Source organism: Eutrigla gurnardus (genome assembly GCF_963514095.1).
Source record: "Eutrigla gurnardus genome assembly, chromosome: 16".
Classification (NCBI taxonomy): domain Eukaryota; kingdom Metazoa; phylum Chordata; class Actinopteri; order Perciformes; family Triglidae; genus Eutrigla; species Eutrigla gurnardus.
The window spans coordinates 5,011,185-5,024,231 of NC_139927.1; the positions used below are offsets into that span (position 1 = coordinate 5,011,185).

The 13,047-nt window shown below is 44.7% G+C and overlaps 1 protein-coding gene across 1 annotated transcript in view; it reads right to left on the reverse strand.

Moving 5' to 3' along the window:
* Positions 1 to 13,047, reverse strand: part of slc25a47a (solute carrier family 25 member 47a) — a 486,107-nt gene that overhangs the window by 117,803 nt on the left and 355,257 nt on the right. The window lies entirely within an intron of this gene.

A 13,047-nucleotide genomic window follows, 5' to 3' on the forward strand; every position in this document is an offset into this window, starting at 1 on the left:
TCGGTACATTCCGAGGATTTCAAGTAATATAAGAGAAAGTGTTTCTGAATAGAAACCTTTAAACTCAGAGTGGCACTAGAGGGGAAAAGTCAGTGAATGAACAAAACCATGCAAAGTGCTGGAACAACAGACAGACAGATGTGTCATGTGCTGAACAAATCTAGCGTAAAGTAGTGTGCACTAAAGACATTTTGGATCTCATTCTGTGAAACTCTGTTCCTTGTTGTGTTTTTTTCCCTTTCACCCAGCAGAAGGTTTCGTCCTCTGGGAGAAAAGCTGGCACAGGATGTCTGCTTTGTTCTCCACAAGACAAGACAAAACACAACCACTGCAGCTGCTGTCAAATAAGTCGTGCCTCTCTGGCCAGAAACCAAAAGTCACACCCGGCCTGGCACAATCCCTGCTTTCCCAAGGCAGATTTCAAAATCCATTTTGACCAGCTTGATAAATATCATTTCACATGAAACACATGTCACACAGTTAGCATCCGTTCCACGGCAAACAAAAGGAGAAAAAAAAAAGTCATTTCCTGAGTTGTCAGGCTGAAAACTATCGTTTACGATGCCGTGGGGCGGATTTGGTTGGAGAAATCGAAGAACCACAACCTGTTAAGTGGAACCGGGGATCAGAGGAACTTGTCAGACACGGCGACGGCACATTTCCAAATGACTTCCAGTCAACTCGCAAAATGGAGCTCAGCCACCCGGTGAAATATGCCAGAAAAACTAGAAAGGTATCATGTTGTGAAGGATGATGTCATCTGTCTGTCTGCCTGCCTGCCTTCCTACCTTTCTTTCTTTCTACCTACCTTCATTCCTTCCTACCTACCTACCTACCTTCCTTCCTACCTACCAACCGACCGACCGACCGACCTACCTACCTACCTACCTACCTACCTACCTTCCTTCCTTACTTCCTACCTACCTACCTACCTACCTACCTACCTACCTACCTACCTACCTACCTACCTACCTTCCTTCCTTCCTTACTACCTACCTACCTTCCTTCCTTCCTTACTACCTACCTACCTTTCTTACTACTTACCTACCTACCTTCCTTACTACCTCCCTACCTACCTACCTTCCTTCCTACCGACCAACCGACCGACCGACCTACCTACCTTCCTTCATTCCTACCTACCTACCTTCCTTCCTACCTACCTACCTACCTACCTACCTACCTACCTACCTACCTACCTTCCTTCATTCCTACCTACCTACCTTCCTTCCTACCTACCTACCTACCTACCTACCTACCTACCTACCTACCTACCTACCTACCTACCTACCTTCCTTCATTCCTACCTACCTACCTTCCTTCCTACCTACCTACCTACCTTCCTTCCTACCTATCTACCTACCTACCTACCTACCTTCCTACCTACCTACCTACCTACCTACCTACCTACCTACCTACCTACCTACCTACCTACCTACCTTCCTTCCTACCTATCTACCTACCTACCTACCTACCTACCTTCCTACCTTCCTTCCTACCTACCTTCCTTCCTTCCTACCTACCTACCTACCTACCTACCTTCCTTCCTACCTACCTACCTTCCTTCCTTCCTACCTATCTACCTACCTACCTACCTACCTACCTACCTACCTACCTACCTACCTTCCTACCTTCCTTCCTACCTACCTACCTACCTTCCTTCCTACCTATCTACCTACCTTCCTTCCTACCTATCTACCTACCTACCTTCCTTCCTACCTACCTACCTACCTACCTACCTACCTACCTACCTACCTACCGACCGACCTACCTTCCTTCCTTCATTCCTACCTACCTACCTTCCTTCCTTCCTACCTACCTACCTTCCTACCTACCGACCGACCGACCGACCGACCTACCTTCCTTCATTCCTACCTACCTACCTTCCTTCATTCCTACCTACCTACCTACCTACCTACCTACCTACCTACCTACCTACCTACCTACCTACCTACCTAGCTACCTACCTACCTACCTACCCATCTATCTACCTACCTACCTTCCCATCTATCTACCATCTTTCTACCTACCTACCTACCTACCTACCTCCCTCCCTACCTTCCTATCTACCTACCTACCTACCTACCTACCTACCTACCTACCTACCTACCTACCTACCTACCTACCTACCTACCTATCCGTCCATCCATCATCCATCCACCCATTTGATATACTCTGCAGATGAAAAGAGGAGATGGAAATTATGGATTGGGGTTTCAGGTCCTTTGAAGAATATTAGAACTGCTGAAATTGGACAGTTCAACAGACTTTTTTTATTACTCAGAGAGAAGAAGAAAAAGACCTGTGGGTATATTCTCTTTACTGAGGCTAAAATTGCTTTTTTTTAAGCAGCTCTAATCAATATTCCTGTATTAATAGTGGATTAAATGGCTATGTGTAATGTGAAAGGGGTCGCTCGTGGTGATGAACCTTACAGAGAATTATCTACCCGACTGCAGTTTTTCTCAGCTCAGTGGAGCTTTTCTTAATTTTTTTATTTATTTCTGTTTTGGTTTATTTATCCAGTTAAAAAGCTCAGACACCTCACCTTTACGTTTCCTCCCAAACACCAAAGAGCACACGGACAAAGTTAGAGAGCATCTGGTGAAAACACGGAGCATTTAGTGACTAAACAGCTCCGTGTTTCCTGCAGCAGCTGGTGGAGCCCAAAGCTGAGCAAAAAGAGAGAGATTATTGGACTTATGTGTGTTACGTGGCCATAAACCTGCCTCTACATGCACACTAACGTTGTTGCTTATCTGCTGGATGTATAAACTCCTTTTTGCACACAAACAATGCTCCCTTTATAAGATATTAATATGCATTTTGCTGCATTGCTCCCAAGTGGCCTAAAAATCGATGATTGCTGGTTGAAATGTGAAGTTTTACAAGGACTTAACAACACCGACTCCACTCTCCTCAAGTCTGCTTGTCATCAAGGGAAACTTTGTTCACACAGTCAGGGTGAATTGATTTGCAATCATATCACTTTCATCACTTGTGTCATAGCGGCCGCTTGTTTTCATGCTGACTCAAGGAGCGTAAATTGAAAATTAATTCTCGTCTCTGTGTCGTGTTGATTGACCTACTTGTGTTTAAAGGGCACTTGGGATGACTCATCCCTTCAGGGTACCATCGGCCGCTCTCCAACATGGGACAAAACGCCACATTTTTGGGGCCAAATCAAATTTGCGATCGCTTGATGCGACGCGCCACGCAGGAGGGATTTGGAAGCCACTCTAAATTATAATTCTCGGGCTCATATTTCGACGGCGTGACCGCTCATGAGAGCGGCGAGGTGAGGGCGAGCGGCGGTGGGCGGACCCTCGTGGCCATCGTGCAATCAGGACGTTGGTGATGAGGAAAAAAGGTCATTCGTGCTAATGCAACATTTCCTATTCTGTGAGAGAGACGTCAGCGCTGATAGATGATCCAAAGGTCGCCCGTGTCATCACGCCCATCCGTCCGGCGAGGGTGTGATGCAAAACACATCTGATGACTGATCTCGATGCGCCGCACTCCATCAAGAGAAGGAGAGCGCCAGCAGCTCATCTGGTGGGCGGATCAGGGTTGGATCCCCCCCCCCCCCTCCATGATGAACAACCTTGCTCACAACCTTACTCATAATGTTAACACACTGACGGGAGTGAGAGTGAATTCCGGTGAGTTTAAAGGTTCAGTTATTTCCCCCGCTGACGAGGATGCAGATTTACGCTCTTTTGATCCGTATCAGCAACTTTTTTGAGCGGTAATGAAAAGCTTCGCACCCCGAGTAGCTGCTTGGATAAACACACAATTCATACTGAGCAAATGAATCACCTGCTTGATATGCACGGGAGCAGTAATCATTATCTAGCCGGCTCATGAGTATTATACTCATAGCCTACCAGTAAACAAAGCTTATGAAATCACTTTTTGCCAATTAGCTCTTTGAGAAATGATTCTCCCCCCACCCCAAAAAAAAAAAACTGATTGTGATCGTGATGGACGTGATTTGGGGAAACGAGTGATCGTCTTTATCCTCATCCCCTACCAATTAATTGTTAAATGACTTGGCAGGGAACGTATACATTGAGAGCATTAAGACGTGACAAAGAGAACGCTCTGCTAACAAATGCTGAAGGGAATATTTACCCGCAGAAGTCGAATTAGACGTCTCATTTGCATCGACTCACTAGAATTAATTCATGAAAATAAATGTGAGGGTTTTTTTTTTTTCTTAACTTAAGAAAAGTGTTTCAAACTTTCCGTCTGGCAGAAGCGGGTCATGCTGCAGCCACGAGGGGAGAACCTCCCCCTGGAGAAAATCCATCGTCTATAGGAGACAGCGTTACAACACGGAGATATAACGCTCGTCATCGTGATTGAATTAGGCGGGAAATCGGCAGATGTTTGAGAATCTCTTCATGCATTGTTTAATTACCTGCAAGGATAAAACAATGAGGCGGCTGCGTGAAAAGGGGGGGCTCTGGATCTGTCCTACATTAGGGATGCGGAGCTCGGCTGCAGAAGTTATCCCAGAAGCAGGAAGCGACAAAAGTGCATCAAATTAAAAAAAAAAAAGGTGACCACTGTTTGTCTCTACCTATCGGCCACAATTCAAACCCCGATCTGATGTCTTCCTCCCGTCTACGCTCTTATCACACGACACAGATGTCGGACGCCAGCGGGCTCGGCCTGTGATGAGAAGTCCTCGTTATGCGCGGTGGCACCCGGTGCGAGCACGCCGGCCTCCGAAGGGCAGACGGATAAATTATTCAGCCTGAAGTTTTGCATCAACACGGCTCAGATGGCAGCACATGAGAGGGATTCATTTATGCAACATCCACGAGAGGACGAGGAGATGTCTGAAAAAAGAAAAAAAAAAAGAAGCCACGGGCTGAGTGACAGGTGCTCACATGGAGAGAGAGAGAGAGAGAGAGGGAGGGTGACTCATAACGCAACAACTGCTAATTGCAGAGTCGATGGCGACGTCTTTGTACTCGACATGAAGGTGATGAAGAGGAAACAACAAAGCGCTGTTTCAGCTCGGATTTTATTGTTTTTGGATTATTTTTGATCTTCTGAGAAAACTTTTGAATTTTATTTAAAAACAATCTAAAACTAAAAATAAAAACTTTGTCTTTTTAAGTTTGGGGGGAAAAAAGAGTGTACGACGGCATATTAGGGTAGAAAAAAAACCGGAGCCGAGAGATATTCAGAGAAAAAAGTAGCAAATTTACGAGTTCATAAAGCGGCACATTTATGAGAGGTTTCTAAAATCATATATTTACGATGCTAACAACCGGCATTTACGCTAGCTAACTTCCCATGAATCTACGCATTTATTTTTCTAATTAATCCATCACATGTGACAACGCCTCGTTAAGGTCCTTAGGGTGATGATGTTGATGCTTATTGTTGCTTTTAGTTATATGAGCCAAATTGTCATCTTATGGGTGTTTATTGATCAGGCGGTTGGGCTAAGATGCTAGCGGTAGTTTTCACTTGTTGTCATAGCAACTGCAACGCGATCAATAAACACCCATAAAATGACAATTTAATCTCGGCAAATTTGCCACTTTATAAACTCATTAATTTGCCACTTTATAAACTCATTAATTTGCCACTTAATGAACTCGTACATTTGTGACTTTTTTATCTGAATATTGCCCTCCTCTCGGCTCCGTTATTGGCCCTAATATGCCGTCGTAAAAGAGTGTCCCAGCTATAATAATCTTAATATAATTCCCAGCTGCAACCCTCTTTTAGTTCCGTTATTGGAAAAAATGAATAAATGTTGATTTATTCTCGAGCGTAATCAACTTGGAGCGGCGGACGCAAATCAGCGTAAACACATCACGTGCGGGCGGCGAATAAATTCGTGTTTTTACGTAAACTGATAATATTCCAACACAAGCTGCACGTGGTCGCCTCGTGTTTGCCCGGATGACTTTTAACAAAAGCTGGCACGAACTGAATAGACATTGTGTTGCGACTGACTCCCGTCAGAGGAGCATTAGCGGGCCATTAGCATTCCATGACATTTTCCCATCCAGGAAGCGGCGGCCGGCCCTGTAAACAAAGTGCCGTGGCGGTGCGCGGCGAGCAGGGAAGGGAACAGAATGTAATGTAAAACGGCATTGTTCTGCAGGCCCAGATACCAGGTGTGCATTCTAATGCGGATCTACGGGGCAACCTCTGGCTGTGCTGAAACAAAGCAGGAGGCGATAAGGGAGTGGACGGATGGGACATGCAGCAGGGTAATTGAAAGTGCTCGAGATTTTAAAGGCCACATGCGACCAGGGGTTATCAGCCGCAGAAACAATCTGAATTTTTTATGGGAGCGACTTATTATCTGGACAAAAAAGGAGGTTTGTTACGCTTCGCGGAGGGCTGGCTGGATAAAACAAGATCATAAAGGCCAAAAGCAAACTTCAGGGAGCCTTTAAAAAGCACTGCGAGATTGCTTTTAGCACCTCGTGTGCAGGAACGGCGTGTGGTTTGTGCACGCCGCCTTGGATAAATGTTCTCCGGTTACCACCTGCCGTTCCCTTCACAGTTATTGTCCGTGTAATGTTGTGGTGATGTTTTTGTATGAAGCGGCACGCACTAAAAGAGATCACCAGTTGGGTGTCCGTTAAAGAGGCTTACATCATCGCAGGGCAACACAAACCTAAAGATACAGGTGTGGGCTGCAGACCTCATGTGTTTTCTAGCTGCTCATCATAGATTATCGCCGTGACAACCACGCGTTGTGCTGTGAGGCCACACACACGTGTGCGCCCACACATCAGCGCCATAGCATCCTCTAAATTGGTGGGCAGCCTTAGGAAAGCCCCGAGGCTAAAGGGAGACTGATGACAAAATCTGCATAAAACAATAACACTCTCCCGCGGTTCCCTCAGGGTGCTCGGCTGAAAAACAACACAACTGGCAGATTCCTCTAGTCCCAGTAAACTTGCCTTACAGGCGTATGGACACAGCGTGGCCTCGGGGGGAGCTGGATGGATGCTGCAGATCGCCGGAGAGGCGAGGCCTTGTTGTGTGCAAGAAGTCAAGATGGTGTAAACAGCCCGTCATGCGTTACTGAATCTGTCAGCAGTGTATGAACAGCAGATTTCACGCCTGGTTTTTAAAAGACAACGCGTAGAACATCTCAACACTGATGTTCAAAGACCCAGGCTCTCATGAATTTATCATATTATAAAATAATATTGTGAGATATGGCGTTTAATGTCACACTGGACGATGGAGATTTCTTGATCCCTAGATGGGAAATTGGGTTTAGTTTAGCATGGATCATTAGCTTAGCTTAGCATAAAGTGAACTTTTTTTGGGGGGAACCTCAGGGTCCAAAAAGTGAAGCCAAACCCTGAAGTGCCTTAAACTTGTATTATTTGTAATGGCCAGCAGGGGGCGACTCCTCTGGTTGCAGATCAGAAAGTATGAGAAAATCCCTACTTTCTAGTTAATTTATTACATCTGTAAACATCGTAAACATGGGTTTAAGGTCTCGATAGCAAGTTTCAAGGCTTCTTCAATGGACATGATGTTCATTTAGTAAATTAGGCTCCATTAAGAGTCAAATAGATGATGAAGGCTTGGCTGCAAGCCTTCATCTCCTCTTATATCTTCTACCCATAACCCTTTCATGGTACGTGTTCATCTTGGTTGGTCTTCGTCAGCATTCAGTTGTACTTAAACGTGTCACTTTTCTTACAAACAGTGTTTAATTCAGCGTTACTCACCAACGTGTTCATCCGGCCGCTCTAACGGATGTGATGAATGTATTTCTTCCCCTATAAGACATTTGTAAAGACAATTAATTTTAGATTGAAACCTGCATTGTTTACATCCATGCTTACCAGTCAAAGGCATTGCCATTGTTGCCGTATTAGCGCCACCTGTTGATCAATGGAGCAAACACGAATGGGATCCATACTGCTTCACAACGTCAGTGTTAAAAAACATTCCACTTGTTATTATTGACACCATTTAGCAACTTGTGATTTTACAAAAAAAAATTTTTTCGGGCCGTCTTGGTTTATCAGCCTTTTCCAAACTCGGCAGGCCCCCTGCTGGCTAACCTCTGGATGACCTTCAAGTCCCTCCGCACTCCATTGTTATTCCTCGGCCTTATCCTCAGATGTCCTTTTCCCGCCACAATCACTCAGACGCTCTCGACTCCGAGAGCAAAGTGAGCGCCGGCTCCTCAGAAGAACCACAAACTGGGGAGTCCTGTCAAAGGAACAATTTGCACAACACAAAAGCGTTTGTTTCCAGCCCCTTTGAGCGGCAGACAGGTGGTCACTGTGGGAATAACTTGGCTTTCCCTTTGAAAAAAAAACTTTAGGGACAGGAGGTGTCAAGTGCAGGCAAGCCAGAGAAACCAGAGGATTTGTGTTGTAGTATAATGTGGGACACTGCGTTCCACCCTAATGCACTTTATGTTCCCGTCACACACACGTACAAATGGGAAATTCATTGGACGCAGCCCATAAAATATTCCTTTTCTTTATTTTTTCATTAGTTGCAGGTATGGCACAAAAAAAATGGGTGATAAATCCAAAGAAATACAGTGAAAAAGAAGCCTGATCATATATAAATATAGAGCACAAAACAGAGAAGAGTGACGGGTCATCGTTACAGGGTGTCGGCACGGGACAAGATAAATAACATCACTGAAAACACAGCTTTCTCAACGACCTCATTATAGCCAGGGGTCTTTTAGAAGAGGGAGGGGCGAGGGTGAACCTCCAGTAAAAAATGGGAGTCTGTGATTCCATGGAGGAAGCAGCGAGATTCACTCCCGACGCGGGAAACAATAAAGTACGGCGAGGTGGCAGTTTTCCCCACTGGTGGAGTTGTCACACTGAGCAGCCACGCCATCAAACAGTGACATACTGCTGCTTCCCCTGACGGAGTAAAATGAGATCTCTGAAATGTGTCTACCTCTCCCAGTTATTTAGTGAGCCTGCAGTCAGCCTCCTGTCGAGGAGTCACTCACTCTGCTGCCGAGCCACCGTGGAGGAAGTGAGAGGAACCTCGCCCCGGCGCTAAAACCAGCTATTTGATTCTTCTTTACTCTGGGAATCACATTCAGCACGGCGGTGATGTTTCACGGTCAGCACGACGGACATTTTGTTCCTCGTTTCAGGCTCCTCCCCCCCCACCTCCACCTCCTTTGGATCAACAGTGTGCGTATATAATGCTAACTGGGGCCATCAGCTGCAATTACATCACGCCAGTTGGAACAGAATGATTATTCAGGGTGCTTAAATGATGAATGGCACAATGTGACAAAGCCCTTCTTAGGTTGAACAGAAAATGAGAACATTTCCACTCAATGAGGAGTGCTGGGACTGTTCCTTTTAGGGGCCGTTGAAGCGCTAAGTATCAGGCATTTAACTACACGGGAGAATAATACATTACCAGGTAATTATGGCCGTAACTCAGACGGTAAAAAGTACAGCCGAGGTGGAAAACGGCGTGCCCGAAAATGACTTCAAGCGAAGAACGTGTAGTTTATAAATATCACAAGGTGTGCACTTTTCCAGGACTTGAGGCAATACTTTGTTTTAAACGATATTTTCTCACATAGCAACTGGTTCATCTCACATGGGTAGCTTTAATCAAATCCAGCACGGGAACCTGGGAGTGTCGGCGCGCCGCATGTTGCAGCAATTATGTTCCATCTACAGCCTGCACAGACCCTGACAGACCGCATCCTTTAATGCTACAGTGCCCCCATTTTAATGGCATTAATGTAAGCACCGGGGTTCATTCAGCCACGGCCGCATAATTCCTTTGTGTATTTATCCAAAGCACAAAAGGAAAGAACAGATTTGCAGAGAGGGATGAAGCGGCTTTGAAACAAAGGACGTGTTTGTTTCTTCGCTCCTCAAAGTTAAACGCGTCATTTTCTTCCTGCGAGGAAGGTGAAACTTTAAAAAAGGAAAACATTATTTCTCTCTGCAAACCTCCCACAGACCAAACGGCTATTGCATTTCCCCCGTGCAATAACGGTGGACTTGTTTGTTCTGTTATGAAAGGAAAAGTGTACACGAGGACCATAATGCAGTACAACTGGACCAAACGTCTTTATAATGTTTAGGTTTTGTCGAAAATGGCGAGCTTCACTGTGTTAGCTTCATCTGTGGAGCGTTTTCTAAACTTCACTTTAACCTGAAACGGTTCCACACTGATACTCCAGGGACTCTGCTCTTAATAAACCACGTGTGTGAAGGTTACACAAGAGAATTCAAAGTGTGGAACACAAGGGGAAGGTTTGGGTGGCGGCCTCGGCCTCCAACCTGCAGGAGGAGTGTGAGCCATGCAGCTGCGTGGATACGATTGGCCGTCACTATTCAGCTGGCGATCGAGCCAGATTGTGAATGAATGACAGCTGATGACCATGAGAGTGTCTCCTCTATCAAGAACAAGTTAATCGTTCTACATACTCCAATTCCTGCAGACAGAAATAAATAAGACCTTTAAATTGTACCTTCTTAAAAGTACAATAACGAAAAATATAACCTCTAATACCGTACGTGCCGATGGGAAAAACAACACCAACGTCTTGATGAAACCCAAGGACACATTCTGCTGCAGCACCCGAACTAACCGTTTCCCCCCTCGTTCCATGAACGCACCTTCCACAGACGCCTCTAATCATCCAAAATAAAGTCAGGAAACACAACGCTGGTTACATATTCCCCAAACTGTTAATCCCCTTCTATTGTACTTTGAAGAAGCTCCGAGGACTTTTATCAATAAACAGAGTGGAGCCGAGTGTGTCAGCCAGGGCAGAGGCCGGGCTGGATCACCACGGAAACACACAACCAGTCCTTTTGTTGGCCAATTTCCATCACGCAGACGAAAGTTTTTGCAGATGTGTATGAATGTACCAGGAATTGAATAACGCGTCTCAAACGTGTAGATTAAAATCAGGTCTGCCATTCAAGGCAAAGAATTCTGCAAACTCAGGCTGCGACTTTTAAAGGTTAACATTTCACTTATTTGCTACCGTCTGGACGGATGTTCTCAGTCTTTGTGCTAAGCTAACTGGCCTTCAGAAAGAAAGTGAACAACAGTTTATTATTCCCAGAACGTCAAACTATTAATTTAAAAACGTTGGACTTTTTTTAATCGTTAAAACCAGCTGCTCGGGGGCCGTAAAAGGAACAGTAACCAGAACATCTCCAGGAGATCGGATCCAGACATGGGGCTCTTCTCATCACTCACCACCTCAGGAGGATGGAGATCATGGATATCTGATCTGAAATTGGATTTTTGGGGGGAATTGTGTCAAATTTCTGTCTAAAAACAACATGAAAGTTCTCATCAAACACACACACATGCACACAAACCATGTTTCAGTCAAATATTACATCTAAACTGTAAGAAAAGACTCCGTGTACATTCATTATGATCCTGGCCTGATGGGAATAAAAAACACACAGAAATGAAAGGCGGAGGGGAAATAATGTCCAGCAGATAAAAGCACACATAATTATAAAGATGCCCTGAAAATGCTCATCATTCTGCTCTGTTTTGCTTCGACATATTCATCTTTTACATGTGTCAGTTTTCTCATATCACACCTATTATACACAGCTTTATGCTCACACGTGTACATGACCCGCTCAGACCGGCTCCCACCGAAGAGGCTACATATGCTGAACAACCACGACACCAAACTGAACCTTTTTTTCTGCTTTTTTTTGGGGCTCCGATACGTCTGACTTTGTGTCCTTCAGTGTTCTGGTTGCACAATAAATATGAATGTAATGAGTTTCAAACAAAATAATAATAATAATAGAAAACAAAAGAGATCAGTTTGCTGTTAAAACGTGGACTCGGCTCGGAAAGCCTGTGGAAGCAAGTCACGTATGTGCAGAAATATAAAATGGATTTTTTTATATGTTGAGACCTTTAAACTGTATGTTGTGCTTCCTGTACTCCAACATAAAACATTTATCATAAACCTTTGAATAGAGCTTCTTTAACATTTACAAGTTATACAGTTACCAAATTGGTTTACTTCTTATGCTTCCGTCAGCGTTGATACTTAAGCAATGCAAAGGGAGACAACAAGAAGAGAAAAAGGAAGGTAAGTCATCTTCAACGCAAAAAGAAAAAATCAAATTAAGAAACAAGACACAAGTCCTCAAAAACATTTTGTCATAACCAACAATGGACGGAATTTTTCATTTTCTTATTTTCTCTTTTTTACAATACATTTTTTTAAAAACCCCGCTGGTTAAGGTTATGGTCTCAGGTAGATCTTCCACAGTCAATCTTCACAGTTTGTGTAAAAGCAGAGAAACATTCCCGCTAGAGTAATAAAATATCATGACTATTATTGTGGTCATTATTATCTTTTATTCTCATATTGTTCCATATAAATGGTTGGAGGATCGGAGGGGGGGGCGAGAGGCGTATCACCCTAATGAAGAGCCTGCAGTCCCAAAGTTTCCACTCTCCTCCCGTCACAATGTTTTACTCAGCAGTTGTTCTTTTTGTAAAAAAAAAAAAAAAAAATGCTCGCCCGCAAGGAAGGAGAATTATGGGAAGAGAGAGAGAGAGTATCCATTCGACGGAGCGTCTTCGTCCTCCGGTGTGATCTCGTCTTTCTGCATCCAGAGCCTCACTTTCACTTTCACCGCTCTTTGTTTTTTTTATCCATAACTGGCCTCGTCATCTGCCCTCACATCCGACGGAGGCTTAGGCATCGGCTTAGGCATGCACACACACACACACACACACACACACACACACACACACACACACACACACACACACACACACACACACACACACACACACACACACACACTGTCCCATCAGGAGTTAAATCCAGTTGCGGAGCTCCATTCCTCCCCCCCCCCTATACTCGCTCTGAACACGCTGCCCTCCCCATCAGCACTTGTGGGGCAAAAGAAACTATGTAGAAAATAGCCCATCAGAGGAAACATGAACAGAGACGTGTTCGATGTTGGTTAACACCCAGGCTCACGATTCGGTTTGTAATCTGAAGGCACTTTGTTTCATGGCAGAAAGTAAAGT